This window comes from Harmonia axyridis, chromosome 6 (genome assembly GCF_914767665.1).
Source record: "Harmonia axyridis chromosome 6, icHarAxyr1.1, whole genome shotgun sequence".
NCBI classification, from domain to species: domain Eukaryota; kingdom Metazoa; phylum Arthropoda; class Insecta; order Coleoptera; family Coccinellidae; genus Harmonia; species Harmonia axyridis.
In genome coordinates this window covers 24,772,522-24,791,560 of record NC_059506.1, presented here as the reverse complement: position 1 = coordinate 24,791,560, position 19,039 = coordinate 24,772,522, and the positions used below count along the sequence as shown (strand labels likewise).

Here is a 19,039-nt window from a genome sequence, read left to right as displayed (position 1 = left end):
TTGAACGGAAAAAGTTATGCAGAATCTGATTAGACCAACTTTAGTTTCAAGAAAAAGTAGGACAGGAACGTGAAAACCGCAAGGCTCTATCTTAAATAACAAGCGAGAAACCTGGCTGTCTCACCCAAAATGGGATGCACTGTACATATTTAATGAACTCGCAACTGAGTTACCATACTCACCTGATGAAGTTGAAATGTGATTTGACGAAACAATTGTTGTGTAATTAATAAATTCAAAAGGAATAGAATTGTTTAGTTTCTTAACATATATTACTCGATGTTGGTTATTGTCTTCCTGAAAATATATTATTAGAATGAGAGTAACGATAATTCCCTTTCCATGATCAGTTTATTGAACACAAAGAAATCCTCCTTCGTTTGAATGAAAAATCATTTTGTGAATCAATCAACTTGTGAAAAATCCATATACTTTTCTTCATTGACGAAAATATTCATTTTGGAAAGTCGACTGAAACTTATAAGTAAATATGACCTGGTGAAGATACCATCTAATGAAAATTCATACAGCTCTCCATCGTAAGGCATAAACTTTCTGTAATTTTTGAATTTCCATTTGTTCGATAAACTGATCATAACATTATCGCCCCTTTCATTTCATTGATATAATTCCACAATGACAATAGCCAACATACCTACAGTTGAGTACCGAGAATAATTGGGAGTTTATTAGAGGAAATCAGAATTCCATCAACAAAAAAACCAAACATTATCTTTAATTGAATGCTCAATGTGATCTTCATTGGACGTGGTCAACCGCTTCAATGAAACTAAGTATCTCCATAACCAGGCTGAAGGCTTATGTATCGGTGGTAATCAGTCTGGCGTCTATTGATGTGTGAAGATTGACCTAAGAAGACTAGGAAGGAAGACCATCTCTAAACAGCATAACAAGGCAATCAGGATGGCTCTATGAACAAACAAATAACGACATAATTGAATAATGAAACCACACCTTCTATGAAATCAAAACTTATTATGTGGATTAATCAACTAAAAACATATTCATATTCTCATCTTCGTTGACAAAATTATACATTTCAGAAAATCAACTGGAACTTTTCATAAGCACATATAAACTAGCGATATACTATCTACTGAAGATTCAATGAGCTCTCTATAATTAGACAATAATCTTTCTTCAATTTTTGGATTTCTATGTTATCAATAAACATGGAAATGACATTATGCATACTCTTATTGATATTTTTGACGACAATAACCAACACAAAGTTGAAGGAAATATTTTTGGTTTAAAAAAGGAAATCCATAGACAAAAAAACCAAACATTATCCACATGATGTTTCCCAACTGTGCAGAAAAACTTCAGAAGGTAATAGTACTCATTAAGATAAGAAAAAATCACATAATCATATGTCCAAAAATGCTTCCTTTTCGACTTTCATATATTTCATTTGTTCATTTTAATCATATATTTTCTGCTTTTTAATGCTTTGAATGATTTTTATGGAAATTTGGTCATAGGTGTAACTTTTTCCGGCAGATCTTATGCCGATTATATTTTTTCCAAGAAAAAGTTTAAGGAGTAGGTACTTTACTCAAAAAAAAAAGAATGGATGGGTGATGCATTAAACTCCAATTTGATATACTTACTGACAAAGAAACTGCAAAACCCAGAAGGAGTTGTTTGAAATAAATTTTTTTTTGGTATAGCAAAGAGTAAATGATTGAATTTGAGAACAAATTCGTGAAGGTTTTTCCATGAAAGCAATTATTGTTACTTGGATATTGATGTCGTTTTTCGCAAGTCTTTCAGATTTTACAACAAACCAACTCTTCGAGGAGATACAAAGTCGATGTTTAGTTGTTTTTAAAATGCCTAGAGCACGTGTACGCGGATTTATCGCCAGCTGAGTGAATTTGAAAGAAATCGAATTATTGGTCTATGGGAGGCGGGGTTGTCATTTCGAGAAATCGCTAACCGTACTGTTATGAGATGTTGTCAAGCATGGTTTGATAATGCTCAAAATCGAAGAAAAGTTGGCACCGGACGTCGAAGGGGAACAAATGAAGTTCAAGATCGACGTCTAAGACTTTTGGCCATTAGAGATCGATTTGCGACAACTCGATCGTTGGCTGATGAGTGCTTAGGAGAACAAGGCCATACTATTACTGTCCGCCGGATAAGGTCTTTTATACTGCAGCATTATCGATCCCATCTTGTATTTTCTCTGACGGTTGAGCATTGCCGGCAACGTTTACAGTTGTGTAGAGAGCGTCAACATTGGAATGTGGAATGGCATCTGGTCGTATTTTCTGACGAATCTCGATTCTCTTTGGGTGCACATGATGGCCGAAGAAGGGTTAGACGACGTCGGGAAGAAAGACGTGAACCTCATTTTGATGTTGAGCATCATGTACACCGGACAGTAGGCGTTATGGTATGGGGTGCTATTGCAAATCGAGTAGGTCACCTTTAGTCTTCATTCGAGGTAACATGACAGCGCTGCGTTACTTTCAAGAAATAGTGGAGCCATATGTTCTCCCTTATCATAACCGGCTCGATAATCCAAAATTTCAGCATAATAATACCCGACCTCATGTTGCCAGAGTTAGTTTAAACTTTTTCGAAGCGACTCATGTTAATCTTTTGCTATGGCTGCCCAGATCCCCCGATCTTTCGCCCATGGAGCATATTTGGGATATCATGGGTAGAAGGCTTGGAAATTTACCCCAATCTCCACGGACTTTGGCGGCTCTGAGACAAAAATAGACCATATTATTACATCAATGTCGCGACGTGTTGGGGAGTGTATAGATAATTGTATTGGAAAAACACGTTATCAACAAATTTATTAAAAAAAAATGGTAAACCTTTCGTTTTTTTCCTTCAAATTTTAATCAATTACTCCTTGCTATATTATACAGGGTGTTTCCTAAACATGCGGCAAAAATTCAGGGGGTTGTTCCTTGGACTATTCTAAGAATATTTTGTCCTTTGATGATTTTTGAAAAACCTATTTGTTTCGAAGATATAGGGGAAACAAAATTTCAAATAATAACATTTTATTATGAAAAATTACATGAAAATTCAACTCAACCTACAAAAACTGTTGAAAATGACCACCTCTAGCCAGCATACAAGCATCCAATCTTCTCCTCATTGACTGCCGAACCCTTTCAAAAACACCAGGATCATTTCTTATTAAGTTACACCCAGCAATGATCCGATTTCGCAAGTCTTCCACATTTTCTACTGGAGTAAAAAAAAAAAACATGCTTAAAATAGTCCAAGGAACAACCCCCTGAATTTTTGCCGCATGTTTAGGAAACACCCTGCATGTTCTACCAAGAAAAATTTAAAATTTTAATAGCTCCTTCTGAGTGTTGCAGTTTTTTGTCAGTTAGCAAATATTATTTGGAATCCGAGAAAAATTTCGATATTTTTTTTTAAATATCTGATGAACTATACGAGAAAAATGTAGTTTGTGTTTTTTCGATAAATTTCTAAATCACTGAAGAAGTAGGTTGGAAAAAAAGTAAACAGGAGTTTTATACAGTACCCATTAAATTTTTTGAGAAAACTACTCCTAAAACTTTTATTGTGAAGAAAATATATGATCAGCATAAAATCTGTCGTCAAAAATGTTGAGCCTATGACCAAATTTCCATTGAAGTCAATCGAAGTGTTCAAACATTATCGCAGAAAAAATTATATGGATAAAATGAAAACTTTAGATAGCTGTGATTTGAAGAGGGAACATTTGTGGACATATATGCTTATAGCAACTTTTTTTCTAACTTTGATGAGTACTATCACCTCCTAAATTTCAGTCCCAAAATTAGGAAACACCCTGTATAATTGAATGCTCAACACGATCTTCATTGGACGTGGTCAACCGCTCCAATAAAACTAAGTATCTCCATAACCAGTCTGAAGGCTTACGCATCAAGGATAATCCATCTATTGATGTGTGAACCTCAAAGAACACAAGGAAGGAACTCCATCACTAAACTACTTAACAAGCCAATAATGATGTCTCCAAATAACGACACAATTGAATCAAATAATAAAACGACACCTTTTATAGCACATAACCTTATGAAGTGAATTGTCAATTATCCAGAGTGAAAAAACTGCTTTCCTCCAATTCAATCCTCTAATTGGAGATCCCTCCTGCATCAATTTGATCCCATCCCGAGCACTCGGAGTGCATAGAGCGAGCGTAGGCGATCTGCTCCGATCAGATCCCCCAGCACTCTTTGTTGATATCGGCGCCGCGACGTGTTCAGTTCTTCGCGCTTCCTGTTCGAGGATAGTCGGACGCTTTGCTCGCGACGTCGCTTAGGTCCGTGCGACGCACACTTCGACGCTTTTTTCGATACGGTTACGGCGTAACCAACGGTTACAATTCTTGCGTCTCTGTACGATTTTGTGTTCCGGTTTGACCGACAGAGTTCCGTTGGTTTATTTCAAGCTGACATTTCTCGGAGAATTCTATACAAGGTGAGCGAGAAGTCTTGGTTTACTAGTAGGTGTGTTTGCTATTTGTTTTATTCCCAGTAATGATTGAGAGACCTTTGAAAACGAAAGGAGCGGAACTGTTACTTTGGCTTGTTGAAGGATCGATTTGTGTTGTAGTTGAGTACAGGTGCATATGTATTTGTTATTGTTTGGACGAATGAATACAGAGTTTTCCTACAGAGGAAATTTTGAGAAAGAAAAGTTCTCTAAATATGGCCATGCAAACGCATTTTTTTGAGATTCAAGCTGTTCTTTTAGTCCTTCTTTTTTGTGATGATTACGAGTATACCAGTTTATCGAACCTTCATTAATCTCAACTACAAATTGGGTGAATAAGTAGCAGAAATTTTAGTCAATTTTCTTCATTACAGTTTAGTGACTGGATCTTCATGCTAATTTGGATTTTCTTAAGGATTACTGCAGATAATTGTTTGAATTTTTTGAAAACTACAAGAAACAAAAAAAATTTTGTCTCGAGTGTAGTATTGAACCAAAGTTTCTTTTTACAATTTCCTAAACTACCAGTGGTCCACTGAAAGAAGTTCTAGAGGAGAAAACCGGGCACTGTGGCAGAAAAAATATCACCCTGTAAATTTGTAATGAAAACTAGCATATCGCATGATGAAAATTTTAAATTGGAATATCTATGTCAAATTTATCTTGAGTATCTTGTGAAGTGGAGGTGCTTTGAGAGAATACTTGAAAACAATTAGATTTCAGCGTTGGCGGGCCCATGTTCATAGGACTTTTTTTCTTGAAATGATTCTTGAAATGATCCGAGGATTCTGTAATTTTTGTTTGCATCTTCAATTTAGGAACACCCTCTATATGAGTAGGATATAGGGTGGTTTGAGACATCGTTTCATCATACTGAAATATAATCAGTCAAAATTCGGGAAAATGTATGAAAACACCAATATTTTGAAGCAGGGTTTGAATATTTTGAATATCGCACCAAAAACTATTGAATATTCATCAATGACACATAGAATATGATATGACCCATCCGAGGACCCATCCTACCCACAATGAAAATTATTCACATTTAAATGCTAGTCTATTATCAAAAGTAGAGTGCAAAAAACTTTTGGCTTGGCGTGCAAAAGAAGTAGAGACCCACGTTGTTCATCTACAAGGTGAAACATCTCATCGCAATCGTTTCTCATTAAATTTATTACTAATTCTATTCTTATTAATTTTTCATTAGATTTATAATGATCCTACTGGATTAATACAAATTCAAAGTTTGATGATGCTATATTTGGAATCGCAAGTATCTCCATTTCTGCTGAAAATATATGATATATCTTTTTCAAATTGAAAAAGTAATATTCATTCAGAGTTATGAAACCGACACAAGAGGTTCTCATGAAAAAAAAATAACTTTGTATATTTTTGAACTTTTTTTTTTCAACAGAAAAATCAGATTCTATGGAAATTTGTTTATTTTTTTCATTGTGATAACTCAAGAATGTGAAAGTTATTATGGTTCGACGAAAATGAAAAATTTCCAATTTTAGCTCATATATTGAAGATTTTTTCGTTTCTCTAAAAAAGGGTTACAAAATATGTCATCCATTTTTCTCTAACTGTTAGAACCACCTTTACTGTTATTCTGCATTCCTATTATGCACGATGATTTTGGTGAATCAAACAAATTTTATTGTTTTATATCACAAGTACTAGTATTCTTGATTTCGACTATTTTTGACTAATATTTTTTGTATTTCTTCAGATAATATACCTCACGATTGTCCAAAATGATCTTGTTTAATGCCACTGTAATAAAACAATGAAATTTGGACTTTTATTATAAGGCATTTGAATCAAATAGCTCGCAGATTATATCATTACATATTGTAGTCAGCTTAACATAACTCTTGTCATCTATGTCATTTATGGGTCATCAGCAATACTTATCAGGATCCCTGTATCATTGATAAACATAAGAAATAAGAGTAGTCTCAGGATAGAACCTTGCGGAACTCCTAATTTGATTTTAACACCAACTCTAACCGATATATTATTATGATCTGTAATGAAACTGAGAATATTTTGATAGCGAAATCATTCAGTCGAATTCAGCATTTCATCATATCAAGTTTCTTCGAATTATCACCAAAGGTTGTCACTCAATATTAAAAAAAAAAACAATTTTGACTTCAAACATAAACACGTAATTGATAGGTAATATTGATACGAGAAAAATAATGAATATAATTTGACGAGATACAATACAACTTTTGTTCTAGGGGGTCACCTCGTGAATCCCTCTATATAAAAACCAGTAGAAATAATACAGTATTGTTTTCGAATTGTTTTGATGATAAAGATACCGCACAATCTTGAATATTGATTTTTATCTGTCGCATTAAAATTGGATAGCTATTTCAGTTTCTCATCTTCATTTGAATAATTCAACATAAGATTGATGACTATTGTTTTATTTGTGTTTTCTTCGAGAATTTTCTGGTATAATTTTTCAGCAACAAGTATTATTATCGATTTTTCGTTTAATGAATAATTGTTGAACAGAGAGAACTATGGAAATGGTTGGTTTAAATATTGTTTCATATTTAATTGCTCTAATGATATTCAAACATGCTGAGGTTTATGATGAGATTTTATGTTAATTCCAATCTGTTTTGATTTAGTTCGGAATGAATTTCTATATATAATGAACATGAATTCAGTTTTTCTGTAACTTCAACTGGAAAATTGTGGAATGTAATATATCTTTGGGGATGGAATATCATGTATTTTTGAAATCATTAGAACGGTTGTAAGCAACTTGATTATTGCTCTTAGTTTGTGGTTACCTAGAATGTCCTCGATTTTTGGAAAAAATTACGGAAGATTCAGCGGTTAAATTTGTGGTGTGGTGATTTAAATAATTATTCAGTTCTGCCAATTGTTTCACTTCGATGAGCTGAATAATTATTTTCATAATTTGATTTTGGTATAATTAAACATGTCAATTATATTTACTTATTAATGCCGTAATCGGAAAGTTATGTAGAATAGTAAAAATGATGAACTTCGATTCTAAAAATTTTTTATGAAAAATGAAGTTTCGCCAGAAGTCGTAAGGTTCACAATTTCAACTTTTTTTTCATTGGAATATCAGCACTCCTTAGATATACGATTTATAATCCAAAATATCTTATTTTGTGTTAGAGAAGGAACAGAGATATAATACCTAACCTAACCTAACCTAACCTAACTATTAAGGGATATTTAACACAAAAAAAAAACAACAATTGTTTGTCCAGTAAAGACAATATAAATATTATTTTCAATACGAAATGATTACTCGCATTGAAAAATTTTTTACTTGAGTAATTTTTCATCATTTATTATTATTTGAATAAGGTTGAATAATAGTATGCGTCTGTTTTCTTTCGATTGTTATTATTAATTATGATCTCTCTGTTTGATCTAGAATTGGAATTCTTTTTCTCCATTGAAATAGCAAATATGTCTACCCCAAAAAAGCATTGTTTGAATTGGCAGCGTAACTGGGTTCTTCATTAAATACCAATAAAAAAACTCTATATTTTCAATTTTTCGCCATTTCATCGTGAATGATGCTTCTAAAGATGAAATCATTTGAAAAAACACATCAGCTTGCGATTTCATTTTTCAATCCATATACAGGGTGTTACAATGAAAATAGTGTAACTTTGGTCTATATCTTTGTCTTAGAACACCCTGTATATATAAAAATAATTTCAAATTGTGCTTCTACCTACCCTATACACATCACAAAAAAAGATTTTCCAAATATCATCATTTACTCCCTCAAAATGAAATCCGCGTCTGAGGTGGACCACCTGGTATCTTATGAAAATAATTGACATTCACACTCCTAGAAATAATTATTTAAATGAAGATTCTACTTCAACATCCTAGCAAGAGGAAACAAAGAACTCAACACAATAAAATTTATGATCAATGAACTTGAAGAATACCACCTTCGAGGTAAAGATCTTGAAGGTCACTCATATTTCAGAAGAATTATCTGAACGAGTTCCTTCTATATAATTATATAGGACGCCATCCTTATCTCGATCGACGTTTATAACAATCCTCTGCCAATGTCACGTGAGTGTACACAGATCAGGATGGATGTCGATCTTGGATCGGAAGCTTATCTTGGGAAAGAATCAAGAATTTGGCGGTTGCAACACGAATCCAGTGTATTCAAATATCGGAACCTGACCTTTCCTAATGAGCACTGCATCGCATCCGATTCTGATGGTACATTCTAAGTAATTAGCGGAGAGGACGAAGATCCTATCTAGAGTGTCTCCTAAGGTCGAAATGAGGATTATTGCCATTGTTTTCAACGCTCCTTAGACAATCGATCTGTTGATTCGATTTTAATTCGTTCCGTGACGAAATTGGCGAATTCTGGAATTATTGAAATGATATTGAATCCTATTTCTGCTTTATCTAATAGACGATAATTGAAATAATGTTTTCTTTTCGCTACTGACTTGTGATTACATCATGAGTTGAATAATTTATCCTTCGATAACTGATACAAGGTTTCTCGTATACGAAATAATCTTGTATGTTTTCTGGTTTTTATATCTGGTACCTGGATAGATTGGAGTTATGAAAAACAGGACGATTGGACATTTCACGGTGTGTAATGGAGTGATAAAAAGTTTGAGATAATAAGTTGTAGAAGAAAATATATTGTTTTTTATTATTTGGCTTTGTTTTGTGGCCTTCACAAAATAGCGATATTTATTTGGTTCGTGATTTCAAACGTGAATGATTCGAAATGATTATCGACGAGCACTCATAACAACTTTCCTCAATAAAAAAACAAAAAAAACACATTTTTTCCTGAAAATTGGACATCATTCGTCAACGTAGTCCCTTGCAACTTTTCTCCGGTGGTTTTTCCCGAAATTCGAGGCTTTATTGTAAAAAACTAGTTATACATTTATAATTCAAAGTATTGTCCATCGCTGGTCACTACTTTCTCCCATCATTCAGGCAGCGTACAAATCCTACGTTGAAAAAACTTGTCATATTTTGAAGCGATCCACGAATCGATCCAATTTTTTACTTCTTCATAAGACCGGAAGTGCTGGTCAGCCAGGCCGTGTCCCATTGATCGAAAAAAACGTCTGGAGAATACGGCTGGTGAGGTAGGTACGTTTTCAAGTATGTTTTGACTACTTTCGCAACATGGGGTCCAGCATTGTCATGCTATAAAATCACTTTATTATGTCTCTAGTTGTATTGCGGACGTTTGTCTTTCAATGCTTGGCTCAAACGCATCAATTGCTTTCGATAACGATCGCCTGTGATTCTTTCAGTCGGTTTTAACAACTCATAATACACTACGCCGAGCTGGTCCCACCAAATACTGAGCATGACCTTGAAAGCATGAATATTTGGTTTGACGTTGACGTGAAACCATGGCCTAGATATCCCCATAATTTTCTACGCTTGGAATTATCGTAATGATCAATTTTTTGTCTTCAGTCACAATGTGATGCAGAAATCCCTTCCGTCTTTGCCAAGCAAGCACCTGACCAGAAGCGAACAAACGGCGTTCAACATCTCTCGGTTTCAACGCGTACGGCTCCCAATTTCCTTGTTTTTGAATCACTCCCAATGATACTGCCAATTCTTGTTGCATTTGACTTGAGTCTAGATCAAGTAATGCCCCCAATTATGCATTTTTGAAAACCTTCTCTGTTCCACACTAAAATTCGATGTCCGTTTGCGAGATCTTAAAAACGAGCCTTATGACTTATGGTGCGATCATTTTTGGATCGCTTATTCTAGCAAAATTTGATCGCTTCATATTTTTATATATTACTATCCAATAGCTCTAGTGAAACCATTGAAAACTGATTTTGAAATTCCCTTCTATCGTTATTAATCATTCGAATACTACGAATTGTATTCCAGTAGAAATTTTCATTTCAGAATCAAAAATAATTCATATGTGTGTTAGCATAATTAAATACTAACCCCATGTAATACTTCAATACTTCTTCATCTTCTTGTAATACTGAGATCATAAAATCCCAAGCGCATCATGCTGAGGCTATAATTGTCAGAATCGATCACTCGCATCCGTCTCTATGATCGAACCCAATCTACAGAGCAGATACCAAGGTACTCTCGCTCTAACACAAACTGTCGAGGTGGCCGTCAATGGTATTACTTCGACTTACATCTGGCATAGTAAATTAGTTCAACTGTGTTTGTTATAATAAACTCTGCATCTTGGTTATAATATTATTTCTTACATTATAGAATTACCATTATTTGACATGTATAACTTTTCGAAGAGTATTAATTTTTGATATTCTCTAATCCAAAATTGAAAGAAACTATATGAAAACATATTATTGGCGGTTTGACAATCGACAAAATACCTCTAAAATTACCAGTTTCACCAAAGGGACCTCCATGAGCTTATAAAATGCTCTTTTCCGCAATTCCAGTACCTTACAATATCGTGATAGAATCTCGAAGAAATACCGGTTTCCCTTATTTATAGAATTTCACCATCACTTCCGTTGATTCGGGATTCGAGATAGAAATATGACATTTTCACGGAATCGTAAGAATTGAATCGGCTGATCGATAAAAATGCTCACTTCGTCCAACCGATGAGTCGTTCCAGATTTCTCTCGCATGATGTTATGAATTGAAGGATGTCGATTCGTCTGCTTCCGATAAAAACTTAAAAAAAAATACAAATATCATACATTTATGATCCGATTCCAATAATCCTAATAGCAGTTAAACAAATCTCAAACATAATGAAACAGTAGCTATATTCGTAAACTATATTTCATTCAATTATTGATGGATATTAGAAGTAAATAAATGTGACTTAAACATCCTAAATAACAATCCAATCAGAAAGCCTTATTCAATCGAACTAGTGAGACGTTGCGTCGCTTGAGCTTAGGCGAAAGTATAATGATAATATGCCAAGGACACGAAATCTACTACTATGGTAATCATCTTTAGAGGTGTCTAGGTGAAAGATTGTGACTCGACATTTTATTCCACCGAAGTGGATGTCTATTGAGTCCAGATATAGTATAATTTTTCTATTGAAGGCTATGTTGTTCATCATTTCCACTTCTGAGAGGTTTAGTTTGAGTATCATCTATTGCTGATAACTAGGCTCTATGAACTATTGGTGTTACTTCTCTTCTGTTGATTCGAATGTTTGTAGATTTTGATGGCATTCATATCCAAAATTCGAATAGTATCAACAGCAGAGAAGAAACACGAGAAGTTCTTAAGGCCTGGTTACCGACAATAGATCGTATCAAAATCACACTCAAAATGAAAAATCCTCGGAAAAATCCTAAAATATATGTATCAGATGTTTGTCAACAAAGAGATCGTATTAAAAAAGATGTTGTACTTGTCATTAGGTTGCTGTACCTCTATTGTCTCTATGTGACAGTTACAAACGATACTCACTATAAAAAGTTTTTAATTAATGCATAGTGAAAAGTGTATTAATGTTATATGTGTTCAATCTATATATGTTATAATATGTGATCAACAGCGAACAGCGGAAACAATTCATTATTGAAAAATAGTTTCATGAGAACAATATTTGTACCTCATATTTAATGATATTTGAAAGATTTAGGTAATCGAATAATTTGAAAGTGTTCGCTGTTGTTGTTCATTTGGGGGATGCAACCCGAGGCAAGTGTATAAAAATATCCCAGCTGTTTTTTGTCTCTTTCGTCATTGATTCGAACGAACTCGAACAAATTTGCAAAATTTCTAGGGAAATCTAGAATCTAATAATGCGCAGACAGGGTGAAACTTTTGATCCTGGGGGATTCGATTTGATTCGAGGTGGATGTATTTCGTTTCAGTTCGCCTTATACCAATTGGGAATTATCCCAGCAAGTGCTCTAATTTTGGCTTTTGTAATCCTTGAACTAGGTTCCGACTATTTATTTCGACAGAAAATTATGAAAGGCCTTCAAATGTGATACATGAACATTACGAATGATCTTGAAAAATACGAATTATTTCTAGATACTTAGGTGCTGATACCAGAATTTAAGAACATTATTTCAGCATATGAAGCGCTTTTGCCTATTCGTGAAATAAAAACTAATCATTAAATTAATTCAGAAAATTTTGCAGAAAATTTGAAAACTTCATGGGTAATATCATACTCATTCAGTTCAAACTTATACATGGTGTTGCAAAATTTGATTCGTATCACTGATTTCCCAACGAAAGAATTCCCTATTCTTTCTTCAAATACAAGGAGGTGTTGTTCGTTGCCTTCGATCCAATTGTAGCTGCAACATAAATTCAATACCACTACTGCTTGTGAACTATATCCTGATTAATTCACTGGGTTTCGGCTTGCCTTACTGACTGGTCCATTGAATATTCAACATTCTGATCAATACCTCTTTGCTGACAGTTTCTTTCAGCTATAATTGTTTGCAGGGATCAAGATATCTACTTTTTCAGTCGATATTCTGTTGGCTTCAAAATTTTATTCGAAATTCGTTGACAGATCCTGAAAGTTTTTTTCTGCTTGGAATATGTATTTTCGACAGTGCCTTTCTTTTGTTGCCAAAATGATGAAAAATAGGTCTAATTTTTGTATTAGAGCAAAAATTTTTCCTCTGAAAATTAAAGGTGAAATTGTATTTTCAAGCTGCTAGTTTTTTGGTGAATTCCACAAAACTGATAGACTGTTCAAATTGTTATTTGAATATGAAATCGATAGTTATGGCAAAAATTGAAACACAAAATTTCACTAGAATTAAAGCTTGATAGAGCCTGTTATCAACCTAACCTAACTCTTTTTATCTACTGTGTTATCAATCAATTTTTTAATATGACATAAAAAATTTTCCATATCGTGAAAATGATCATTTACTTCATGGAAGAAAATCGACCCATGACTTGAAACCATTGGCTGTTTGATTCCAAAATAATCTTTCGTGATTTTCATTAGATTCAACATACTTCTCATGAAAAATCTAAATAAAATAACTATGGTATGGTATAAATTTGAAGATATTTTCTACATTTTTTTCTGATGTGATAGAAGGATGTAAAATTTTAAAGCATGGAAGCAAAAAAAAAGGAAAACTTCAAATAGCAGCTGAAAATTTTCAGTGGATTTCAAACAGTATATTGTATCAGGCTGTTTGTAGAGCCACAAAGAGTTAATCTACTATGAAATTCATTTTGGACATCTCTTCTCTGCAGCATATCCCATGCATGCTCAATCGGTTACAGAACAAGTAACTGAGCTGGCCATGGCAAATTCTGGATGAAGAGAAAATATTCCCCAATTGCAGAAGCATATAAAACAACTGTACCTGTGAACTTCCTGCACATGCTGCAATATTTCATTATTCTCTGACATTTCCCAAATACGAACTCTTCTTGAATATGCATCGAGTCTTAATCTCAACTCAACAAAAAATAAGACATTCCCCCAATTACAAATTACTTATCTGCATATTATTGATCTCACTTTAAGCTAGCTGCGTGATTTTTTTTTGGCGAAGGTCTCGTTGAGACCTTCTGAAATGTAGGATGCCTTGATACAATTGTCTTCTTAGCTTGTTACTCGTCAAAGAGCGATTTCGTAGTGATATTGGTTGTACAAATCTATCTTGTTCTACCACTGTGATACGAGAGCGATTAGGATGACGACTCCTCACTTCTCCTGTTTCCCCATGAGACTCTGGTGTTAAGAGATTTGCCTACATCCAACTGTTTTATACCTGTTTGCTTTATGCCTACAGCTCTATTCATTTGAGCAGATTTCGAATGGTTTCGAGGCATTCGAATGCATAATTGTAAATATGTGAAAATACATGTGGGATCCAAATTCTTAACACCCAACTGAATAATACGCTACTGACTTGACTATACGAAAACTACGCGATCGATCCTAAAACGGTGCAGTTTTATCGATGAAGGGAGACGTAAGGGGAAGAGGTACTTGAGACTGGAGACTGAGACTGGAGTACGATACATACGAACGAGGGTGGTATTCGACGTTAGAGAATAGACGTACATAGTAAGAATTCGACGTGATAGACGCATATGATTCGACGTAAAATATATTAGACGCAGCTAGTTAGATAATTCGACGTTAGATATAGACGGATCTACTCGAATAATCAGACAATAGACGAAAGTTCAGTGGCTGTACATTCAATTGAAGTTGAATTGTACATAGTGTAAATAAACAATTGTTAAGTACCGGCGGCCTTTTTATATAAACCCCTAGACAACCATATGAAAACCCTACATACATAAGAGTTAGACAATAGTAGAAAGACTTTTCTGAACGAATGCTACTAAAGAATAACCGAGAGAATAACATAGTAACCGTATAAATCAATATGTAGTAAAGCGCTATGTTTTTGTCGGATAATCTGCAGAAATGAGATTGATTTTCATAAGGAAACTCAAAAACTCTCCATGCCAACAATATGGTAGCAAAATATTGTCAACTATTGGGCCGACCTAGAATAGCGTAGCATGAAATATTTCATGAATAAAAGAAAAACCTCAAATTCCTGCCAAGTGTAAACCTAAGTCCAAAAATAGTAAATTTAGAATTATAAAACTTTCAATAGATACTCATCTGAAAATTGAAAGCGAACATCTAGAAAAACTTCATTAGGAGTTCCAAAATATTGTCAGATGAGTTGAAACACTCCATGAGATGAACTATAACAACAATTCCCAAAAGTTTGAGCTACGTGCTTAAAAAACTATATCAATTAACGTCCTCATCAAAGCCCTTGTTCAAACTTATTCATTTTATCGTGTCTGCAATTTTAAATCGATTTTTCATCGGAAGTACCAATTATCTCCATTCACAGTTGAATTCGAAATGAAGAGTCTATTCTCCATAAAGCTGACACCTTCTTCAACAAATCATCATGCTCTTCTGCTAGTCCCAGCGCTAGAGTTGAATGCAAGCGATTTGGTCTGAAATATCTCAACATGCTAATGATATGCAATTCGCATTATAATCAAGAATTCTGCAATTTCTAGATCTCGTTTACTTCCTTTTAAGAATATCTTAAACTTTTACGCCGAGAAATTGTCGTAAAAGTCGTGCTCGTTCGGAATGTTTTTATTTCTTAGCGTGCCATGGAATTCAAATAGGAACTGTTTTATGCAATTAAGTTTGGGATGGAAGAAGATATTGGAATTTTAAACATCTTGCTGCTTATTTCAGATAACGTTATTGGAGTTGTGAAGAGGCAATGAATAGAGAAGGTTGATTATCGAACAAATGATATTCAATAGGTAATTGATATGATTTTGAATAGTGTTATGAATGTTTGATATTTGATAGTAATAATAATATTAACATTTAGAATTTGGCTAGTATATACCTATACTATTATATACCCTATACGGTTTCTTGATATACATGTTAGATTTGAAAAATATAATACATAGATGTAAATCTTTGCTTCCGCCGTATCGATCCAAATTTTTTACTTCTTCATAAGACCGAAGTTCTGTTCAGCCAGGCGGTGTACCATTGATCGAAACAAGGGATAGTCCGAGGAAGCAATGTCTGGAGAATTAAGTGGGTGAGGTAGGTCTTGACCACTTTCGCAACATGGGGTCGAGCATTGTCATGCTGTAAAAACATATTATCATGTCTCTCATTGTATTGTGGCCGTTTGTCTTTCAATGCTCGCCTAAAACGCATTAATTGCGTTCGATAACGATTGACTGTGGTTGTTTCAGTCGATTTTAACAACTCACGATACACTATGAGCTGGTCCCACCAAGTATTGAGCATGACCTTGGAACCGTTATTATTCGGTGTGGCCGTCGACGAGGATGGCCTGGATATCCTCATGATTTTTAGCGCTTTGGATTGTCGTATTGAATCCATTTTCTTCTCCAGTCAAAATGCGATATAGAAATCCCTTTCATCTTTACCTTCCTAGCAGCTGTTCACAAGCAAAACAAACGCCGTTCAACATCTCTCGGCTTCAACTCGTACGACACCCAATTTCCTTGTTTCTGAATTATTACCATGACTCTCAGGCATTTTGAAATTGCTTGTTGGTCAATCCTAATGATCCTGCCAATTCTTGTTGCATTTGACACGAATGTTTATCAAGTAATGCCTCCAATTCTGCATCTTCGAAAACCTCCTCTCTTCCACCTCCATGCTGGTCGACGTCATAATCACCGTTCTTGAAGCTTTGAAACCATTCTCGGCACGTTCTTTCACTAATAGTGGCCTTATCATAGGTATTTGAGAGCAGTCGATGCACCTCAGCCGCCGATTTTCATATTAAATTTGAAAATTAAAACTTCCCGCTAATCTCAAGAATTTGACTCGTAGGCTGACATGTTAAGCTGAGAATAACTTAATGATGCAGACACAAATCGACTAATATTTCGATGGCGTTATGTTAACAAATACCTAGGCTTATTGTATGACATCTACGATGTATTTATTTCGACTACCACTCACCGCTATAGCCATCTATGGCAAAACTGCGGAAGCAAAGTTGTAGACCTATGTATTATATTTTTCAAATCTGTTGAACCTAGAGTTCAACATTCACTCAATTCTCAGTCTAAATGGATAAACAAATCCATTTTCGAGCTCAAAAATAACACTGGAAACTGTGGAAGGATTTTGTGAGCTGCGAAATGAGTTCTGTAAAAAAAGGAGCGAGAAGTGATGAAAACATTTTTTAATAAGAATCTGCAATAAGTTAGACCAGATATATCTAATGCTACAAATAGGATACATCTGATAGCAATTTCAAGATAATTGGGAGACAAAAGCCATACATTTTTGAGAGCAGATGATAACATAACCGTCTTCAGAAATCGACGACGCATCCTTTGAAAAAATATATATTCAAGTTACATTTCCACCGAGAAAAATTGAAAAAATCCAAATCTGAGTGCCAAAGAATTTTCCAAAGAAAGAAATTGAAACATATAAGTCATAAGTGGAGCATTTGAACATGACCGTTAAAAATTTCAATGAGATAAATAAATGAACAAGAGAAACAATGAGCAATTAGTAAAGAAAAAGAAACCACCTTTCAGAAATTCTTTGTCCATTTCAATGACTTTATAACTTGAAAATCACCAGTGAGGAAAAAAAAGAGGCATAAAGGAAAAGCAATTGCATACAGAAATGAAGAAGATGTCCGAGTGATAAGAACAGACGCATAGTCGTTACACCAGAACGTTGCCTACAGTTTTCAACAAATTCGCTTAACAATTTATTCAATTGGAATTTTTAAGGATTGTAAATTTTGATATTTTACCACCTCGCCCTATACTGTGTACTGATAAACATGTCAGCTTTGAATATGACTTCTGAGTAATATATTGAAAAAACTACTTCAAATTTCGGTGTTTAGTATTCCGATAACTTGAACAATCTCATCTAATTTTTCATGGAAAATTCCGACGAAATCCAACCCCAAATGGCTGTTTCGAATCGAACATGTCGAAATCGAAAGAACACGCGTAATTTCCTGTGGGATCTATGACAGTACCAGAAATTCAACGCTTCTGCCAAACACAACCGGAAACATAAATCTATAAACATCATAACCATCACAAATCGCGGTAATTGTAACATCGTGCCCAATCCTGAGTACATGCGAATGCATTCAGCACAATGGTTGCATAGCGACAAGTTGTTGAGATGAAAGGCAGTAATATGGTCCTCCTTCCTACATGTTTGTTACAGGACAATCTATAGAAACAATTTCATGCAACAATGTTCATAGCGCTTCCATTACGCCCAGGAAATTCATCTATTAACGCGGATGTGGAAGGCATGAACGCATGCGCGGACTTTGCATCAATTCATCTCGAGGAAAAACCATAGAATACAATTTATTTCTAGTTACTGCAATAAGCCAAAGAAGAACAAATGTTCGACAATGTCAAAAAACATTACAATTCACTGTTAAGTTCTCCTAAATCACTAGGCTCTAAACTTATTCATTGGTGTACAACTTTGCTTCCGCCGTTTTGGAATACTTGAATGGCTGTAACGTTAAGTGATAGTCAAAATGAATAGATCGTAGATGTAATACAATAAGCTTAGGTATCAATTTGTTTTATTACATTTTCACACTGTTCTATAGGTGCCTTAAGATCTTGTGAAATCTACCTGACCTAACCTAGAAAACTTTCAGAGAATTTTCAGTTCTTCTACCTGTTGTAGTTACTAAGTTCAGACTTTTTGAGGTCTGATCGTGAACTGATAAAAAATAGAAAAATTAACCAATAAACCTGAGTCAAAATGCATAATGAGATTTATATTGAATTAAAAGGTGTACAACTTTGCTTTCGCCGTCTTGCAATAGATGGCTGTAGTGAAAGTGGTAGTCGAAATAAATAGATCGTAGATGTCATACATACATACATAAGCTTGAGTATTTGTTAACATAACGCCATAGAAATATCAGTCGATTTGTGTCTGCATCATAAAGTTATTCTCGATTAAACA

General features: G+C 34.4%; 1 protein-coding gene across 2 annotated transcripts in view; it reads left to right on the top strand.

Moving 5' to 3' along the window:
• The first annotated feature begins 4,232 nt into the window (after nt 1-4,232).
• The window catches only part of LOC123683465 (Ig-like and fibronectin type-III domain-containing protein 2), a 297,049-nt gene continuing 282,242 nt past the window's right edge, over nt 4,233-19,039 (top strand). The window contains exon 1 of one of the 2 annotated variants that reach the window (XM_045622528.1): nt 4,233-4,488. The gene's annotated coding sequence lies outside the window, so the exon portion shown is untranslated. The remainder of the gene's footprint in view (nt 4,489-19,039) is intronic. The other variant, XM_045622529.1, reaches the window with a different exon arrangement.